The sequence below is a fragment of the Haematobia irritans genome, chromosome 4, assembly GCF_050003625.1.
Source record: "Haematobia irritans isolate KBUSLIRL chromosome 4, ASM5000362v1, whole genome shotgun sequence".
In the NCBI taxonomy this organism is placed as follows: domain Eukaryota; kingdom Metazoa; phylum Arthropoda; class Insecta; order Diptera; family Muscidae; genus Haematobia; species Haematobia irritans.
The window spans coordinates 224,197,039-224,216,456 of NC_134400.1; positions in this window are offsets into that span (position 1 = coordinate 224,197,039).

The window sequence follows — 19,418 nt, forward strand, 5'->3', positions numbered from 1 at the left end:
ATAAAGTGCTATTGTGATCGATGAAGCGTTACTTTATCAAAACACAATCTGGCAAGATCGGCGAGACTTGCACTGATGAGATGTTCTGGATAGAACACCAGTGCAACGATGTCCTAGATAGCCCATACAAATGTTGTATCCAGTGCAAAAAGAAAACAGCCCTATATATAACGTACAATGGCTTTGTCGGCCGTGCTAAGACCATAATTCGAGTCAAAGGTATATAATTCTAAAATTTTATTTTATTTTTCAAAACTTTTACCTTTAGACAATGAAATTGGAAAAAGTAGCGCTTTATATTTTTGCATTACATGTCAGCCCCCATGTAATATCCTGCAGTTCTTCCACATTTAAAATACCTCTTGCAAGTTCTTCCCAAAGATGTTCAGTTGCTTTCAAGTCTTCCAAGAATTGGCTCCAGCGGATCGCGTGGAATAGTAAAAATAAATCACATTGGCAAAATATTAGACGTATGCTAATGTCATGGCCTGAGGGAAATACAAAGTTAGTCATTTCTGACCAAATTCCAACGATGAAAGATATTTTGTGTGTTTTTGCCTAAATCCATGAATCAATCGTCGGTATCCACGCTAATCCTTACACCATTCTACCTCTGTTCATTTGTAGGAGACAATTCAAACCCTTATTTTAGAAAGTTGTTACTTTTTCCCAACCAAATAAACTTCCAAGTACTCTCATCAAATTATTAAATACATGCGGCAAACAGGAAATATTATTATGGCCAGTACCTTAGCCACGCAAGCACGATCCTACAATGGCTGAAACAACTTTGCCCAATTGTTAAAGCCAAGAACAAGCATAAAATTCGCCAAAACGTTGTTAGATAAACACCAAATTTGGACTTGTACTTAGCAGATAAACGGTGATGACAAAGTCCCGTAAGACTTGTATCCATTGGCAATTGACTCTAAATGCTTAGCTTGGAACTGGCCAGTGACAGTATCGTTGTTTTGCTTACAACAGAAATGCATCACCAGAAAGAACATAAAAGGATACACACATATCCATGCCATAAAAGAATCCAAAGCCTTAAAGCTTTAGACACCAAAGCCAACATCGACCATGCAACAAAGTGTGGATGGATGTGAGTGATAATGGTATTTGAGATTGGATCCGTCTCTCCTTGATTTGGAAAATGTTGGAGTTATCACGTATTTACGTTAACAGTTCCAACACTTTTTTCTGTCACCACCATGGGTTTTTTGCCTCATTTTTTTTTTTTGTGGATTTGTTGGTAATCACTTATAGCCCGACAACAGACATAATCCTGACCTTGGCACTCGCCTGTCTTTGTGTTTACTTGGCCATTTCTTCATTGGAGAATAGCACAGACATTGTCAAGCAGATCATTCGGTCACTGCATTGCCAGCCATTGTTGGTTTTTTTGTGTAATGTTTCATCGTTTGTGCTTTTTTCGATAAATTTTTCGGGATCTTGGATGATTGTTTCATTTGTTCTTTGCCTAAGCAGACGAAAAACAAAGCTTTTGTCATTTTTATAACAAATTCCAAACATAATACCAAGGAGACAACTGCACTGTGGTTTATATAGGAAATTTATTGGAGTGGAGTCTCCATAGAATGGCGGTGTATAAAAACTTTGCAATTTGAGTTTGTTTGGCTGAAATTCAGCTAGCTCCCGTGGGAAATAGGAAATCGCCTTTTGGGCTTGAAAAATAATGTATATTATAGTATCCCCCAGCAAAAACTGGGTAAGCAAGTAAGTATTACCTGGGATTTAAAAATAATAACTTACCTGTGTAGACCAAAAGTGATTCCTTTTATTAATACCAGTAATTAAAATCATATCTTGAGGTCCGGGTTCGAATACTGCTGAGACTCCATTTTTAAATTTATTACTTTTTTATTCGTATTAATTAGCTAATTAAATTTTTGTTGAAAATTTGCTTTTTTCTTGAAATTTTTATACCCTGTGCCACACTGTGGAACAGGGTATTATAAGTTAGTGCATATGTTTGCAACACCCAGAAGGAAACGAAATAGACACATGGTGTCTTTGGCAAAAATGCTCAGGATGGGTTCCTGAGTCGATATAGCCATGTCCGTCTGTCCGTGAACACATTTTTGTAATCAAAGTCTAGGTCGCAGTTTTAATCCAATCGACTTCAAATTTGGCACAACTATGTGTTTTGGCTCAGAATAGAAACCTATTGATTTTGGAAGAAATCGGTTCAGATTTAGATATAGCTCCCATATATATCATTCGCCCGATATGGACTAATACGGTCCCAGAAGCCAGAGTTTTACCCCAATTTGGTTGAAATTTTTCACTAGGAGTACAATTAGTAGTGTAGTCAAGTGTGTCAAATTTTATTGAAATCGGTTCAGATTTAGATATAGCTCCCATATATATCTTTCGCCCGATTTACACTCATATGACCACAAAGGCCAATTTTTAACTCCGATTTAGTTTAAATTTTGCACAGGGAGTAGAATTAGTATTATAGTTATGCGTGCCAAATTTGGTTAAAATCGGTTCAGATTTAAATATAGCTCCCATATATATCGTTCGCCCGATTTACACTCATATGACCACAGTGGCCAATATTTTACTCCAATTTATTTGAAATTTTGTACAGGGAGTAGAATTAGCATTGTAGCTATGCGTGAAATCGGTTCAGATTTAGATATATCTCCCACATATAGCTTTCGCCTGATTTACACTCATATGACCACAGAGGCCAATTTTTAACTCCGATTTAGTTGAAATTTTGCACAGGGAGTAGAATTAGCGTTGTAGCTATACGTGCCAAATTTGGTTGAAATCGGTTCAGATTTAGATATAGCTCCCATATATATGTTTTTCTGATTTCGACAAAAAAATGGTCAAAATACCAACATTTTCTTTGTTAAATCGCCACTGCTTAGTCGAAAAGTTGTAAAAATGACTCTTATTTTCCTTAGCTTCTAATACATATATATCGAGCGATAAATCATAAATAAACTTTTGCGAAGTTTCCTTAAAATTGCTTCAGATTTAAATGTTTCCCATATTTTTTTTACTAACATTGTGCTCCACCCTAGTGCATTAGCCGACTTAAATTTTGAGTCTATAGATTTTGTAGAAGTATATCAAATTCTGTCTATATCGAGTGATATTTAAATATGTATGTATTTGGGATAAACCTTTATATATAGCCCCCAACATATTTGACGGATGTGATATGGTATCGAAAATTTAGATCTACAAAGTGGTGCAGGGTATAATATAGTCTGCCCCGCCCAACTTTAGATTTTCCTTACTTGTTTTAATTACAATTGTAACTGAATTTGAAAAAAATCTATTGAAATATTTTTTGATTCTATGAATTTTTTAGTCAAAACCAAATTCAATCACAAAACTGTCTTTTGTATGAACATTCTTTAGTCAATTAAATTAATAAGTGAATTAATTGATGTTGACTGATCCATTCTATGATTGAAGCAATTTCAATTAAGATTTAATTGGGTCAATGACATTCGTGATTTAATCAAAAAATTATTTTTGTTTTTTGTGAGCAATGGAAAGCAAATTGTCCAAGGCTTCAATCAACTGCACGGGCAAAAAACCCGATCATTAAACTGATGATTAAAATCAGCATATATTTTAAAAAATCGTTTTGTTTTAGTTTTTTTTTCTAAATTTTTCCAACTCAATAGTTTTTTATTCCAAGTATGACTCCCAAATTTTATTAAGAGAGTATACAAATCAATGAAGACAAATATAAACTAAAGCAGAAGAAATTTTTCGTAAATGATTAATATGGACATAATTTGGTACCTATTAATCTTTTTATATTTATTTATTTATTATTTTTTTTTTTTTTTCTTTTATGAGAAGGAGGTTAGAGAAACTTATGAAGTGAGATGTAGTTCAATTTTCGAACGAAATACTTTCAATACTATTCAATTTTGTGTCTGCGCAATTTGGGGTGTGGATCAGGGTATTACAAGTTAGTGTATATATTTGCAACACCCAAAAGAAGACGAGGAAAACACATCGTTTCCATGGAAAATATAACAAGGGCCACTTTCTGAAACAATTTAGCGATGGCCATCTGTCCGTCCGCCTCTGAGCCCATTTTTCATAGTCTAGGTTGCAGTTTTAGTCCATTGGACTATTAATTTTGTACAAGAATGTGTCAGAAACGAGGGATTTTTGAAGAAATCGATTCAGATTTACATATAGCTTGTTCGACTAAGGGACTATAGCTTCACAACTATTAGATTGAAATTTTGCACAGCGAGTAGATTTGACATTCTTGATCTGCGCACTGAAAAAAGTATTCCTCGTTCCAAAGATTTTATCTTTATACTAATGATTTTAATATTGATTCCGAGCCGAAGAAACGGAGAATTGAAGTAACAATAACGCTAAGACGTAATTCTCTTTTAAATTTGACTTTAGTACACTTGACTTATTTCTTCATGTGCTGTCAAAGTCCTCTAAGATCATCTCAACGACAACTTCAATTTCCAAGTCCGGATTTCAAATAGAAATTATGCTATGTTTCAAGTAACAATAATCCTTAAATGTACTATTGAAAAGCATCTCCTATTGTTTGCTTTGTATGTAAGACACAAAAATTCAACAAGTTTAAAGACAATTTCATTATTGAAGAATTTTTCAAAATTATTAACGCCAAGTTGACCTTAGTCAAACAAAATATTATTTCATGTTCAGATACCCATTTTTAAGTCGAATCACTTACAAAACTACTTCATTGAAAAGTTTATCGATTTTTGGATAATGAAAAACTTATTATTTTAAGGACAACAAATTTGGATCAGATCGGTTCAGATATACATAGAATCGACTGTCACCAGTCGAAAAGACGGATAATAGAATCGAGGAAAGACCAATATTTCGATGCGTTACAAACAAAATAGGAAAATCAGTATATTCACTATCCTACAGTGACAGTGTTAAAAAAATTTATTGCATAAAAAATCGTTTTTTTTCAATCTATGAATGAATTGTAAAATATAATTTTTGAAGTTTTATTTTAAAAGCTTTTTATTTATTTTGTTGTTTTTTTTTTATAATTAAATATATTATTTTGTCAAAATCACTGTGACTTGAGTGTGTTGTTTCAAATTTCCAGAAAAAAAAATCAGCGGTACCGTTTTGTGTGAATGCATTGCGAATGAAATTACGACACAAAGTGAAATGCCGCCACGATTTTATTTTTAACCACTTTCAGTTCATCTTCGAAAAGTGTCTTTTTTTCTTCAGACACTGCTACAATAGCAATGACAATCGGACAGATTATGCGCGCATGCTTCTTAGTTTTGGACTTCGCAGTGATTCAAAAGTAGCAGAAAATTTACGCGACGTGTGCTAAACACGAGACTTCCACGAACTGTGGCGGTAAGCGTTTGGTTATTTGCTGCCACCGCCTTCGCCCGTTTGAACCGCAATGGGAATGCGTAGCCAAATGTTTTATGGCTTAAACATGGTTAGCCTTCAGTAAATGCACCAAAAACGAAAATAAAAGTTCCACCAAAAAGAAAATGATACAAAAAAATCGCTAACTAAATATGACAAAGTTTTCGGTTTTTTTTTTTTGGTTTCTTAACAAAGAAATGTCTATGGAATTTGTTTTGCCCCATAAAGTTTAGTATTGAAACAAAGGATAAAAAAATAAAAACAAAATGTTCTCTATTGTTGAGGTAAAGCGCTTATGCTTTTCCTTCTTTCGTTTCAGTTTACTTCTGTGGAAACAATCCACATTTATTGAATTTTTTTGGCGAATACACTGTTTCGGAATGACATTTCATTTTATTCCCGACCATTCGTCTCTTTATTGACTGACATTTCCCGCTTCTGACAGCCAGCAATATTTATTCCAGGAATAGTTGCTGATCTTGCCACAACAAAAAAAAAATAAAGAATAACCTTGCAAGTGATAGCTGATAGGAGGGCAATTGTGCAGGATTTTGATCAGGGGTTTGATTATAATCTAGACCACTAATGGATTAATGTACGAAAAGTCTATGGTAGGAACAACATCTATTGCATACACTTACATTGGATGATCTTTTTGATAAATACCTTTCATTTATTTCAATCAATAATCAAAAAGCCTAAAATGGCCTATACAATTATGCAGTTCAGTCGGAGAGAGAAAATTCAGAACGTTAGGCAATTATTACGACTAAGCATTGAGATCAGGGATGTAGATTTGGTACAATTGTACTAATTTTGGTACATCACACTTCCCCAAAGCAAAATTGTACTACCACGACATGTTTGGTACATTTTGAAATATTAAGTTCGTCCCCGCTCTGGAGCGTCAATATAAATAAAATAAATATAAATAATAAAATAAAATGTAGGCATTTTAGTGTAAATGAGAAGATGATGAAACAGATTTAGAATTTTGACTCCTTATGATCAAGGTTAGGTTAGATTAGGTGGCAGCCCGATGTATCAGGCTCACTTAGACTATTCAGTCCATTGCGATACCACATTGGTGAACTTCTCTCTTATCACTGAGTGCTACCCGATTCCATTTTAAGCTCGATGACAAGGGACTTCCTTTTTATAGCCGAGTCCGAACGGCGTTCCACATTGCACATTGCAGAAACAATTTAGATAAGCTTTAAAACCCTCAGAAATGTTACCAGCATTACTGAGGTGGTATAATCCACCGCTGAAAAACTTTTTGGTGTTCGGTCGAAGCAGGAATCGATCCCACGACCTTGTGTATGCAAGGCGGGCATGCTAACCATTGCACCACGGTGGCTCCCTTATGATCAAAGAATGAATTTACTCATTACCCACGAATATAGAAGGACAGTGGTAACTTCTCTCATGTCGAGTTAAATCTCTGGCAGAGCGTGGTATCATGATTATCCCAGCAAAAAAAATTGGAAGTTGTTCCACAAACATTTCTTTTAAAGCCCATATTAAATAGAAAATTAATAAAAAAAATTAAAAAAATATAATAATAATAAATAAGATTCATGCCCGCTGGGATTTAAACCTATGCCGTTAGATTTTTTCGCTTCCACGGAAGTTCTTTTGAGAAGATTTTGCAAATTACGAGAATTTTTAATTTTTTTTTTTTTGTTGATTTGTAATGAAAAAAATATATTTACACGAAAATATATGCCGAAAATAAAAAAAAAAAAATAATAAAAACGATGCATAACATAAAAAAAATATTTTTTAGAAAAATATTTGATAAAAAATTGCCGCTGGTGAGATATGAACCTACGTTTCTTATTTTTCGTTCATACTAATAAAAACATATCAAGAAGCAGTTATAATGTTATTTCTTGGTGTCGTATTACGATCATATCACAAACATTTGAATTGACCTTTCGACGCTTTATTTTCAATGGCTTTTGTGGCTGATTGTGCTAAGGCGTTCTGTTATGGTGCCAACAAACCCAGGTTCAACCCCTGGTCGGAGCGAAAAAGGTTTTCAAATTGTTAAAAAATTAGATAATAGGAAAATAATAGTGTAATAAAAAATATGGATGAAAAAAAAAGTGAAATTGGTTGAAAACAATTTGTTTCGCTTTTTAAATTTCTTCATTCAAATTAACTTCCAGGGCACAACTTCTAAAATAATGCAAAGGATCCAAAAAGGGAGTACTTCCGTCCTATGACAAGCCCATGTAAAATTCATTGGAGATGATCCAAGTTTGCACTACTTCCGGATCACAGATTGGGGATCCAAACTACTTTTTTGGAAGCTCTTTTTTTGCTGGGTATCCCACCTCAATAATGCTGGTGACATTTCTTAGGGTTTCAAAGCTTCTCTAAGTGCAGTTCACTGCAATGTGGAACGCCATTCGAACTCGGCTATAAAAAGGAGGACCCTTGTCATTGAGCTTAAAATGGAATAGGGCAGCACTCAGTGATAACAATGGACTGAATAGTCTAAGTGAGCCTGATACATCGGGCTGCCACCTAACCTAACCTTATTAGGTCATTATTTTTTCAGTATTTTCTCGAAACCACGATGTAAGTAGTCTTTACGCCTGTTTTACACGCCTTAGCGTTATTGCTTTGAAAACAAAAATAAAAATATATTGCATTGTAAACTATGCAACAAATTTAATTGTGCAGAGATGAAATCTGCTCAACATTGAACAAAAAGGGTCAACTTTATGACCACCATCCTGCATGGACTGCTGAACTGTATCACGGAATATCATATCCATCTTTGCCATGGAAACACGCAAGTGCTACAATAAAAGGCAAGCGACAACTAGGCATTCTCGCGCTGCCTAAAAAACTGGGTTAATAGTTCAGATTGATACGAACTAAAGCCGCAGTCTACTACAAAGACATGAAACCTGCCACAGAAATCATCACACTAAAACAAAAAAAAAAAACGCTCAACACGCATTGCAACAAAGTCAATCATCATCATCATGATTTCATATTTGCAACTATTCCCAGCATCGCTATATTCCTCTCATCTTCAGCGTTTGTTACAATCTTTATCATGCTTCGTTGGAAGCTTCTTCATTATCCTCATCTGTGGTTGCAGCTGGGCTTATCATGAAATTTTTACACTAGCTTGTGATCGGAGATGCCTACAATGATATGGCCAGCAATATCAGCAGCGGTTTTAGACGCAAAGCATGAAGACAACACGACGAAGAAACGGAAATTAATTGAATAACTAGCTTGTATTCAATGCAATTTTCTCTTCGTTATTTGTATAGCGAAAATTTTCCAAACTCAAATGCTTCATGAAACAAAGATGAAATGACGTTGCTCTTATGCGGCACAATGGGGGTTAATATCAAAGTTGATGAAATTGTACTTTGAGTGGCTAGAACTACCACCTAGTTGATGTTGATGGCCAATTCTCTACAAGCATACATACTGACCTTCCACAAAGCCGCACTACCCTCCAGAAGTACTTTGAATTTTGCAAAACAGCTACTAACTTAGTTTCTAATATATTGGTATGATTTATCAGCATTGTTGCGATCAACAAAATTCGGACGTATAAGGTTTATAAATATCGATATTTGTCAAATTATATTTGGCGAATGTTATCGATCAAGCGGTTACTTGCCCACCGGTCTCAATTTTACTTCATTTATAAGATTTCAGAATCAGAGGCACCCCTACTACATACGAATCTCCGATGAAGTTGACTACAACTCAAATCTTTCAATAAAACTCCTACATATAGCATAAGCGCTGCATGAAACAGAAACCCTACGTTATGTATTCAGGATCACTTTGACTAATCTGTGATATATTGGTGGCGAACTTTTCTCTTGTCACTGAAATCTGGTCGATTCCGATGTTTCCATGTCCATGACAAGCGTCCTCCTTTTTATAGCCAAGTCCGAACGGTGTTTCAAATTACAACCACTTAGAGAAACTTGTAAATACCCCCAGTCTTACTGAGATGGATAATCCAACGCTGAAATTTATTTGGTATTCGCTCGATTACATGATTACTACTCACCAATATAGAGATAAGGATTGATGAGAGATACTTTAGTTACCATTACTGGTCTATGCAAAGTCAAGTGTTGCATTGGCTACTGAAGTCTATGTGAAGATGCCAAAGAGATAGAGGCGACCAAGAGTAGAGAACCCTGTCCCGTTTGGTACTTATGAAATAGTCAGCATAGAATCCATTGGGGTTCATAAATTGTCCACGAATTTTACAAAACTTGTCAAACAAACTTTGCACTAGACACTTTTTCCTAACTTTTCAGGAAAATGCAGAACATTACTCAATTCCACAAAAAATTAACACAAATGCTCCCTTTTCTCTGAGTGGAGTACAATTTGTGGCTGCAAAGGAAACGCGTTCACAAACCCCAAACCTAAACTCCAAAAATAACTTTGTCCTCATGAAACATAAAGGGTGATACGGTCAAAATTTGGTCAAGGGAAATCGCGTGGAAATCGGTGAAATCGTTTATTTAAAAAATCAAATTAAATTTCTTTTTCAAGTTCAATTAGTATAAAATTCAGGAAAAATATTCAGTTAGGCTTTCGCTTTTCCAAATCCGAATTGCCGGGCCTCACGCTTGACACCTGCCATCATATATTGTACAGCCACCTTGTCCACCTTCTTCGCCGCAGAAAGCCAGTTTGCCTTGAAATGTTGCTCGTCCTTAGCAGTTTGTTTTTCGTCTTCTTTAGGTTCCGCTTGACAATAGCCAAGTATTTCTCAATTGGGCGGAGCTCAGGCGTGTTGGGATGGTTCTTGTCCTTGGGAACCACCTGCACGTTGTTGGCGGCGTACCACTCCATGGCCTTTTTACCGTAATGGCAAGATGCCAAATCCGGCCAAAACAGTACGGAACAACCGTGTTTCTTCAGGAAAGGCAGCAGACGTTTATTCAAACACTCTTTCACGTAAATTTCTTGGTTGACAGTCCCGAAAGCTATGAAAATGATGCTTTTCAACCCACAGGTTCAGATGGCTTGCCAAACCAGATATTTCTTTCTATTTATGTGCTTGAAAATATCTGCTACCTTTCCCCTTCCTTTTGCCGTATAAAACTTTTGTCCCGGAAGCTGCTTGTAGTCGGCTTTGACGAAGGTTTCGTCGTCCATTACCACGCAGTCAAACTTCGTCAGCATCGTCGGGGATCGCGCTTTGGCCGTCGTATTTTGTTTGTCATCGCGATTTGGAGTCACTACCTTCTTGTAAGTCGATAAGTTGTAGACGATACACCCAGCTTATTTGCGGTATCTCGGAGAGAGAGAGAGGTTAGGGTTTCGCTTGAAACTACAGGCAACTCTCTTTGTCGTCTCAGCGGCTTCCGGTTTTCGATTTTCCCCCGATCCAGACTTCCTGGCTATCGACAAACGTTCCCCAAACACTTTAATTACATTTGTAGCGGTTGATTTGGCAACTTTTAGCGATTTTGCCAGCTTTGCGTGCGAGTAGCTCGGATTTTCGCGATGCGCGAGCAAAATTTTGATACGCTGTTCTCCTTGCTTGGACGGCATTTTGACAACTGAAGAGTGAATTCCAAAACCAAAATAGGAGCAACATTCTACACACACACCTTCAAAATGAGGGGTGTTCAGGTTTTTTAAATGCAAAATTGAAAGAATACGTCAAGTTTATATTGACCAAATTTTGACCGTATCACCCTTTATTTTATGTGCTCATATTCCCTCGTTGGGTGTACCAACTGCACAAGCGGTTTTTGATCTGGGACTTGAAAGAACCTTTTATCTCTGTCGCCCTTATAGATGCATTGCTACCCTAGTCCGTAATCCTTCTTCTATAACTTATTAAGATAAACCATGCTTATTGGTTTCTTCCCTTCTGCAACAAATCCCCCCACTGTCATTCTAGAGTATTTTGATCGTCATCTTCGTTTTAATATGAAATACGAATCAAACAAAAATTGGGTCATTTCTGCAACCAAAGGTAGACTTGGCCAAAAGACATCCATGGAATGACGATGATCATGAAGATGGGAATGCCGCTGGCTGTGTCTGAAGCCATGATCTCTGGCCAAGATTTTTTTGTTTTTGATTTGCCAAGCACGTGTACATCATTAAGTGACAGTGAAAATGTTTTTTTTTTTTTTTTTGTGGCATGAAAGAAAAAAATCAATGCTTTAATACGAAATCAATCTCCATTCGGAGAATGTTTCAGCTCTAAAAATTAATATGTCCTCTGATCACATCCAATTATTACTCGTTTTCAATCTCCACCAGCGTGATGATCAACGATTATGGCTGTGATGAATGTAAGCGCCGAATACGTGAAAATTTCTACTGAATCTCATCCATTTGAAGCCCACTTCATCAGCGAATTGCTAGCACTGCATTGCTGTGCTTCGCATTGGATCGCATGGCATCGTTTGGCGTATAATGGTTCATGATCAAATTCCTAATTGAATTAAACTCAAATAGTCGGACAGTTGTTTACCCCCATCGGACACACAGGCTGAGCTGCCCGACAATTGCTGTCGATAATTGCTGGGAGTCATAAGCAAATTGGATGCATTGCGTGTGCGAATGATTTACATGGAGGACCACAATAGACCCCCTGCCCCTCTCTGACACCATTGGCTTAGATGCTAGAAAAGAAACTAGGTCTTCTATTTCAAGTCTTTTAATGGAGATACTTTTGTTGGATGTCATATTTATGATCATGTTGATCCCAAGGAAAATAGAAACTCATTATTATGTTCTTAATCATCATTAGCGTCATCAATATGCTTGTCCGCTGCTTTGAAGAGAGAATGTTTGGAAGAAAGCCCCTGGGAGCTGAGGTCAATTAAGTGAAACAACTTTGAACTTGTTGATCTTGTCACAAATTAAGTTAAAGTCAACCCAACCAGTGAGCCAGACAGCCAGTTCGGCAGTCACTCATTAAGTGCAAAAGGCACCCATCCCATCCATGTTTGTAGTCATTCATGATTGTGATGATGATGATGATGACGTTCTCCATAAAATGATTATGAAGGCAATAATATTTGAGCAAAAACTCATTTGTATGTCATAAAATATAGCGAACTAATCGGACCAAAAACTTTCCTAAAAACATTTTATACAAGCAATTAGCAGAGTCCATCTATTGGGTGAAGAATAATTTTGACCGGCACTTCTCTCCTTATACAAAATGGTCTACTGAGATTCCCTTAGGAGCAGTGTTGCCAGACACTTTGTCAAAACCGGGGTCATGAAGTCGTAATTTTGGATCACAGACATAAATGAAGTAGGACCCCAAAAATAGTATGGAAAAGAACATAATAAAATTTTCTGTTCTTTGGAAAGTAGGTTAGGTTAGTATAGCGGCTGGTCGTTATTGCAGACTCACTGAGACTATTCAGTCCATTGTGATACCGGAGTAATGAACTGCTATCTTATCGCTGAGTGCTGCCCGATTCCATATTTAATTCAATGACAAGTCCGAACGGCGTTAAACATTACGATGAAACCACTTATAGAAGCTGAAAAACTTTTTGGTGTTCGGTCAGTACTGATATTGAACCCATGAATCAGTTGATTTCAAGGCGAACATGCTAACCATTGCACCACAGTGACTTCATTTTTTTGGAGTAACTTCATTTTAATTTTGGCGTTAGTTTGTGTTATGAAAATAAAAGTGACGTGATTGACCAATATTGGAGATATTGGGTGTACTGAGGCATACCTATCACGGGTGATGGGTATTCGACAATCGCGAATTGTGGTCGCCTGTCTGTCAGTCCATGAGTCCGTCCGGAATCTGTATTGTGTCGTATGTTCGTGTCTGGCGGATGGGTGGTGTGCCTCTTCACACCCAGTATCTCCCATGCTGGCCACCCGTGTCACTAATACACTCCTATATTTCAAATGAAAATTAACCCCGAAAAGCATTGCATTACAGGCCTACTTTTTCTTAAAGATTCATCGAAATGGGCTAACGCGAACTTAAAACGATGGTGGACCCTTGGCTGTGGTCTAACCCTAGGAAACCCTATGGGCAGAGTCGAAGGCGGGCTATCGCCCTTTCAAAACGGCAAAAGTGTCCAGGCTTCCGTACGGGTTTAAGACGTTCTCCTATGGCTAGAGCCTAAATTGGGCTATTGTGATTCCCATGAGATAGAAGTTCCAGGCCCTAGAGACTTTCTCCTATGAACGGAGACCAACGTGGGCTAACGCCATTACAAAGTGGCCAGGATTCAAGTCTTACCCAATGGACATAGGGATATGGGGTTCTATTTTAATAAGGCTAAGTGAATACAGTACAAAACACACAATTTAGCAAAAATGTTTTTTTTTCGTGCTATCAACATTAACTTTTTAAACTTCATAACTTTTATCATAGTTAGGGTTTCACATGACCTTTTAAATCAGAAATGAAAATGTAAGAAAATTGGTAGTATACTTGTGGCACAAGCCAGTAAACGTAGAGCAAACTAGATCGATGTAAATTCGTTCAATAAAGATGCGTGATTCATACCTTGATTTAACAAATTGGCAGCGAAACTATCGGAAACAGGATAAGAAGAATTTGTGGACCATAAACGAAATAAAAAATAAAAAACAAGTAAGGAAAGTCTAAAGTCGGGCGTGGCCGACTATATTATACCCTGCCCCACTTTGTAGATCTAAATTTTCGATACCATATTACACCCGTCAAATGTGTTGGGTGCTATATATAAATGTTTGTCCCAAATACATACATTTAAATATCACTCGATTTGGACAGAATTTGATAGACTTTTACAAAATCTTTAGACTCCAAGTTTAAGCTGGCTAATGCACTAGGGTGGAACACAATTTTAGTATAAAAATATGGGAAACATTTAAATCTGAAGCAATTTTAAGGAAACTTCGCAAAAGTTTATTTATGATTTATCGCTCAATACATATATATAGAAGTTTAGGAAAATTAGAGTCATTTTTACAACTTTTCGACTAAGCAGTGGCGATTTTACAAGGAAAATGTTGATATTTTGACCATTTTTGTCGAAATCAGAAAAACATTAGTAATATAATGGCACACATTATTATATTACTAATTGTACTCCTAGTGCAAAATTTCAACCAAATTGGGCCAAAACTCTGGCTTCTGGGGCCATATAAGTAAATATCGGGCGAAAAATATATATGGAAGCTATATCTAAATCTGAACCGATTTCAATCAAATTTGGCACACATGACTACACTACCAATTGTACTCCTTGTGGAAAATTTCAAGCTAAGCGGGATAAAACTCTGGCTTCTGGGGCTAAATAAATATCGGGCGAAAAATATATATAGAAGCTATATCTAAATCTGAACCGATTTTAATCAAATTTGGCACACATGACTATACTACCAATTGTACTCCTTGTGCAAAATTTAAGCTAATCTGGATAAAACTCTGGCTTCTGGGTCCATATAAGTGCATATCGGACGAAAGATATATATGGGAGCTATATCTAAATCTGAATTGATTTCAACCAACTTTGGCACGCATAGCTACAATGCTAAATCTACTCCCTGTGCAAAAATTTCAACCAAATTGGGCCAAAACTCTGGCTTTTAGGACCATATTAGTCCATATCGGGCGAAAGATATATATGGGAGCTATATCTAAATCTGAACCGATTTCAATCAAATTTTGCACACTTGACTATACTACTAATTGTACTCCTAGTGCACAATTTCAACCAAATTCGGCAAAAAAATCTGGCTTCTGGGGCCATATAAGTCCATATCGGGCGAAAGATATATATGGGAGCTATATCTAAATTTGAACCAATTTCAATCAAGTTTTGCAAACTTGATTATATGACTAAGTGTTATGTTTGTACAAAATTTCAAGCAAATCGGTATAAAACTCTGGCTGGGTCCATGTTAGTGCATATCGGGCGAAAGTTATATGTGGGAGCTATATATAAATCTGAACCGATTTCTTCCAAAATCAATAGGATTCTATTCTGACCCAAATTAGGAACAAGTGCCAAATTTGAAGGCGATTGGACTTAAATTGCGACCTAGACTTTGATCACAAAAATGTGTTCACAGACAGACGGGCGGACAGACGGACATGGTTATATCGACTCAGGGACCTACCCTGAGCATTATTGCCAAAGACACCATGTGTCTATCTCGTCTCCTTGTGGGTGTTACAAACATATGCACTAACTTATAATACCCTGTTCCACAGTGTGGCGCAGGGTATAAATATGGGAAACATTTAAATCTGAAGCTATTTTAAGGAAACTTCGCAAAAGTTTATTTATGATTTATCGCTCGATATATATGTATTAGAAGCTTAGGAAAATTAGAGTCATTTTTACAACTTTGCGACTAAGCAGTGGCGATTTTACAAGGAAAATGTTGGTATTTTGACCATTTTTGTCGAAATCAGAAAAACATATATATGGGAGCTATATGTAAATCTGAACCGATTTCAACCAAATTTGGCACGCATAGCAACAATGCTAATTCTACTCCCTGTGCAAAATTTCAACTAAATCGGAGTTAAAAATTGGCCTCTGTGGTCATATGAGTGTAAATCGGCCGAAAGGTATATATGGGAGCTATATCTAAATCTGAACCGATTTCAACCAAATTTGGCACGCATAGCTACAATACTAATTCTACTCCCTGTGCAAAATGTCAACTAAATCGGAGCCAAAAATTGGCCTCTGTGGTCATATGAGTGTAAATCGGGCGAAAGCTATTTATGGGAGCTATATCAAAATCTGAACCGATTTCAATAAAATTTGGCACACTTGGCTACACTACTAATTGTACTCCTAATGCAAAATTTCAACCAAATTGGAGTAAAACTTTGGTACAGTATTAGTTCATATCGGGCGAAATATATATATGGGAGCTATATCTAAATCTGAACCGATTTCAATAACATTTAGCACACTTCGCTATAGTACTAATTGTTCTTCTTGTGCAAAATTGTAAGCAAATTAGGGTAAAACTCTGGCTTCTGGGGCCATATAAGTCTATATCGGGCGAAATATATATGGGAGCTATATCTAAATCTGAACCGATTATCAATAGGGTTCTATTCTGAACTAAAGCCCATACTTGTGCCAAATTTGAAGTCGATTGGACTAAAGCTGCGACCTAGACTTTGATTACAAAAATGTGTTCACGGACAGACGGACATGGTTATATCGACTCAGGAGCCCACCCTGAGCATTTTTGCCAAAGACACCATGTGTCTATCTCGTCTCCTTCTGGATGTTGCAAACATATGCACTAACTTATAATACCCTGTTCCACAGTGTGGCGCAGGGTATAAAAAAAAATTTGACTGTGGAACCACTGTGTTCCCCTATTGCGAGTATCATATTCGCTTGAGTTTTGGCATGTTAACTATTCAAACTGATAGTAGACAATGATTAAGGTATCCACCTCTAAAATGTCATGAAAACGATCTCAATCGATTTGTTTAGGTCTTCTCAGTTGTTTCTTTAACCAAATTTGCTGGTGCTGTTCATTATGACGATGACCCCTGGCCTTCCTTCGTTTCGTGCCCACTAAAAGATTTATGTTATTGCTGAGGTCTGATATCAGCTTTGTAATCGAGTAACTTTCCCAAGCCATTTACAACAACAACAACAAAACATAAATACAAAAATAATCAAAGATCCGAAAAATGCCTATAAATATGTCCGTCCGTAACCGAGAGGCAAACGTGTACTCGGGCTCTATTGCAACATTGTCATAAAAACCAAATTCATTACAAAACATCTGATCGATGATCACTTGACCAGATGACCACCATTTGATTAGTGGCATGCATGTGGCTACAATGATGGCTGTCTCCGTGAGTGAAGCTGTCATGCGATCCATAAAACTGACCTTTAGCCAATGGCAACCAAGTGTGCAAAGAATGTCAAGCTGTTTAGAGGCAAAAATGCACGAAAGTGTGATGGGATTTGTTTCGATTCGGATTTTAGATTGTTTTCTTGTTGTTGCAATTAAACAAGACCACGAACTACGCATTCTACTCAACATCGACATTAATTTTTTTTTTTTTTTGGAATTGAATTTTTGTCGTTAGCGATTCAAAGTCGGTGGCTTTGTATTATTTTGACTGCGTTTCAATCCTCTCTTTCTCGATCACTGTCTCTCTATCGTAATATTTAGAGATAAATTCATGCAAGACATTTACGATCGATTCGGCAATCGAAAAATCACATAAATTTTAATTAACTAAAATCGTTAATTTGTTTCTTTGTTGCTGGTTTTTAAATTTGACCCTCTTGACTTCGCCTCCCTTACACGAGCAATCTTATTTTCGATATAAACAAAAGTATGATATACGCACGAGGTCATTGATATACGCATTCTATGCAAGATTAGATTGCCTAGAAAAAATTTTGGAGCATATGTTGTACCACTACCCAGCAAAAAATTTGGAAGTACTTTTAAAGGCACAGCTTTAAAAGCACTTCCAAAATGTCCATCCAGAGATGTTCTTTATTATAACTACTCAGGAAGTTCTTTTAATTCAATTTTTTATAACTCGCTTTTTTCATACTTTTAAAGGGCAATTTTAACATTTTTTGTTTTAAATATGTTAAAAACAGGGTAAGGATTAATAAAATGGTATAAATTATTTAAATTTTGTCCAAAAAATTTCTAAATTCATTCTAGAAAAATTACGAAATTTTGAAAATATTTGATGTCAAGGGTTTCAGACAACTGTTAGATTGCATTAAAAATCATAAAAAAATTATAAAAATTAATTATTTGTTAAAATACCACAAAATTTTTTAATTCACATCCAAAACAATAAATTCGGATCACATTTAAAGAAGTGGTGCATATTCAGTGCAACGGCTGTTGAAATGGTGGACATCCGTCCTATGACAAGCCCATGTTAAATTCATCGCTTCTGCGCCAATTTTGTATCACTTCCGGATCCAAAAAGAACATTTTCACTACTTTTTTGGCGACGCTTTTTTTGCTGGGTAATTGAAGGTGAAGAACATTATTTGTTCCTACAGTGGGCTCAGAGTCTTATACGAAGTAAAGAAGACTGTATTTCAAGGTTAATGCTACGGCATCTTGGAGACATGAAAGTTGAGTAATTGACAAGACTACCCAATTTGTCCTTGGAATCACTCATTATACTGATGCCAGGCAAAGACTAGAGAAAGAGTGAATCGTACAGACTGACTCATGACACTTGGGGCACTAATCCTCCCCAGTTTTATAGAGAATTTTCCAGCTGCCAACCACGAACGTGGATTCCGTAAATTCACACCACAACGACAGCTTTGCACACCAGTACAGTATCCAGCCATACCACAGCATATCACAGGAACTAAACGTTGGTTTCTTAATTAGTTGCGCGGGCGCCAGTTGAACGTGGTACTTAGAGATAGAAAGTACACGGATGAAAAAGACTGTTTTTCATATGTTTGGCTATAAACATTATATGATTGGAACACAATTTTGTAAACACAATATTTTTGAGTGCAAGCATATAATGTTCATAAACTAGCATAATATGTTTGGGACATATATGTTAATATGTTAGAATATATTATGTTTGGGACATAAAATGTTTGTAAATATAATATGCTTGGATGCAAACATATATTAATTTAGAAATAGCCTATAAAAATATATGTGTTTAGTAGCTTGGAACGCTATTTAACAGGGAGCGATATTGAATTAAGTTGGTGGTTGTTGCTTGTTATTACAAAATTAACATTTTATTTTTCCTTGGGCAATTGATCAGCTACTTCTTTGATCCTTACAAACTGTGTGGTCCGCTGTTCGAATCCCCGTCCGGCAAAAGGCAAAATTAAAATAAAATAAAAATCATAAAATTGAATAATTTCTTCTACAATGTTTGTATTACAGAAAAAGGTGCTAAGAACTAAAAAATCTCGTGGAAGTGAGAAAGATGTGGGGGAATATACAATTAGGCAGAAACAAAATTTTGAGCATTCAGGTCGAAAACCTATGTTGTT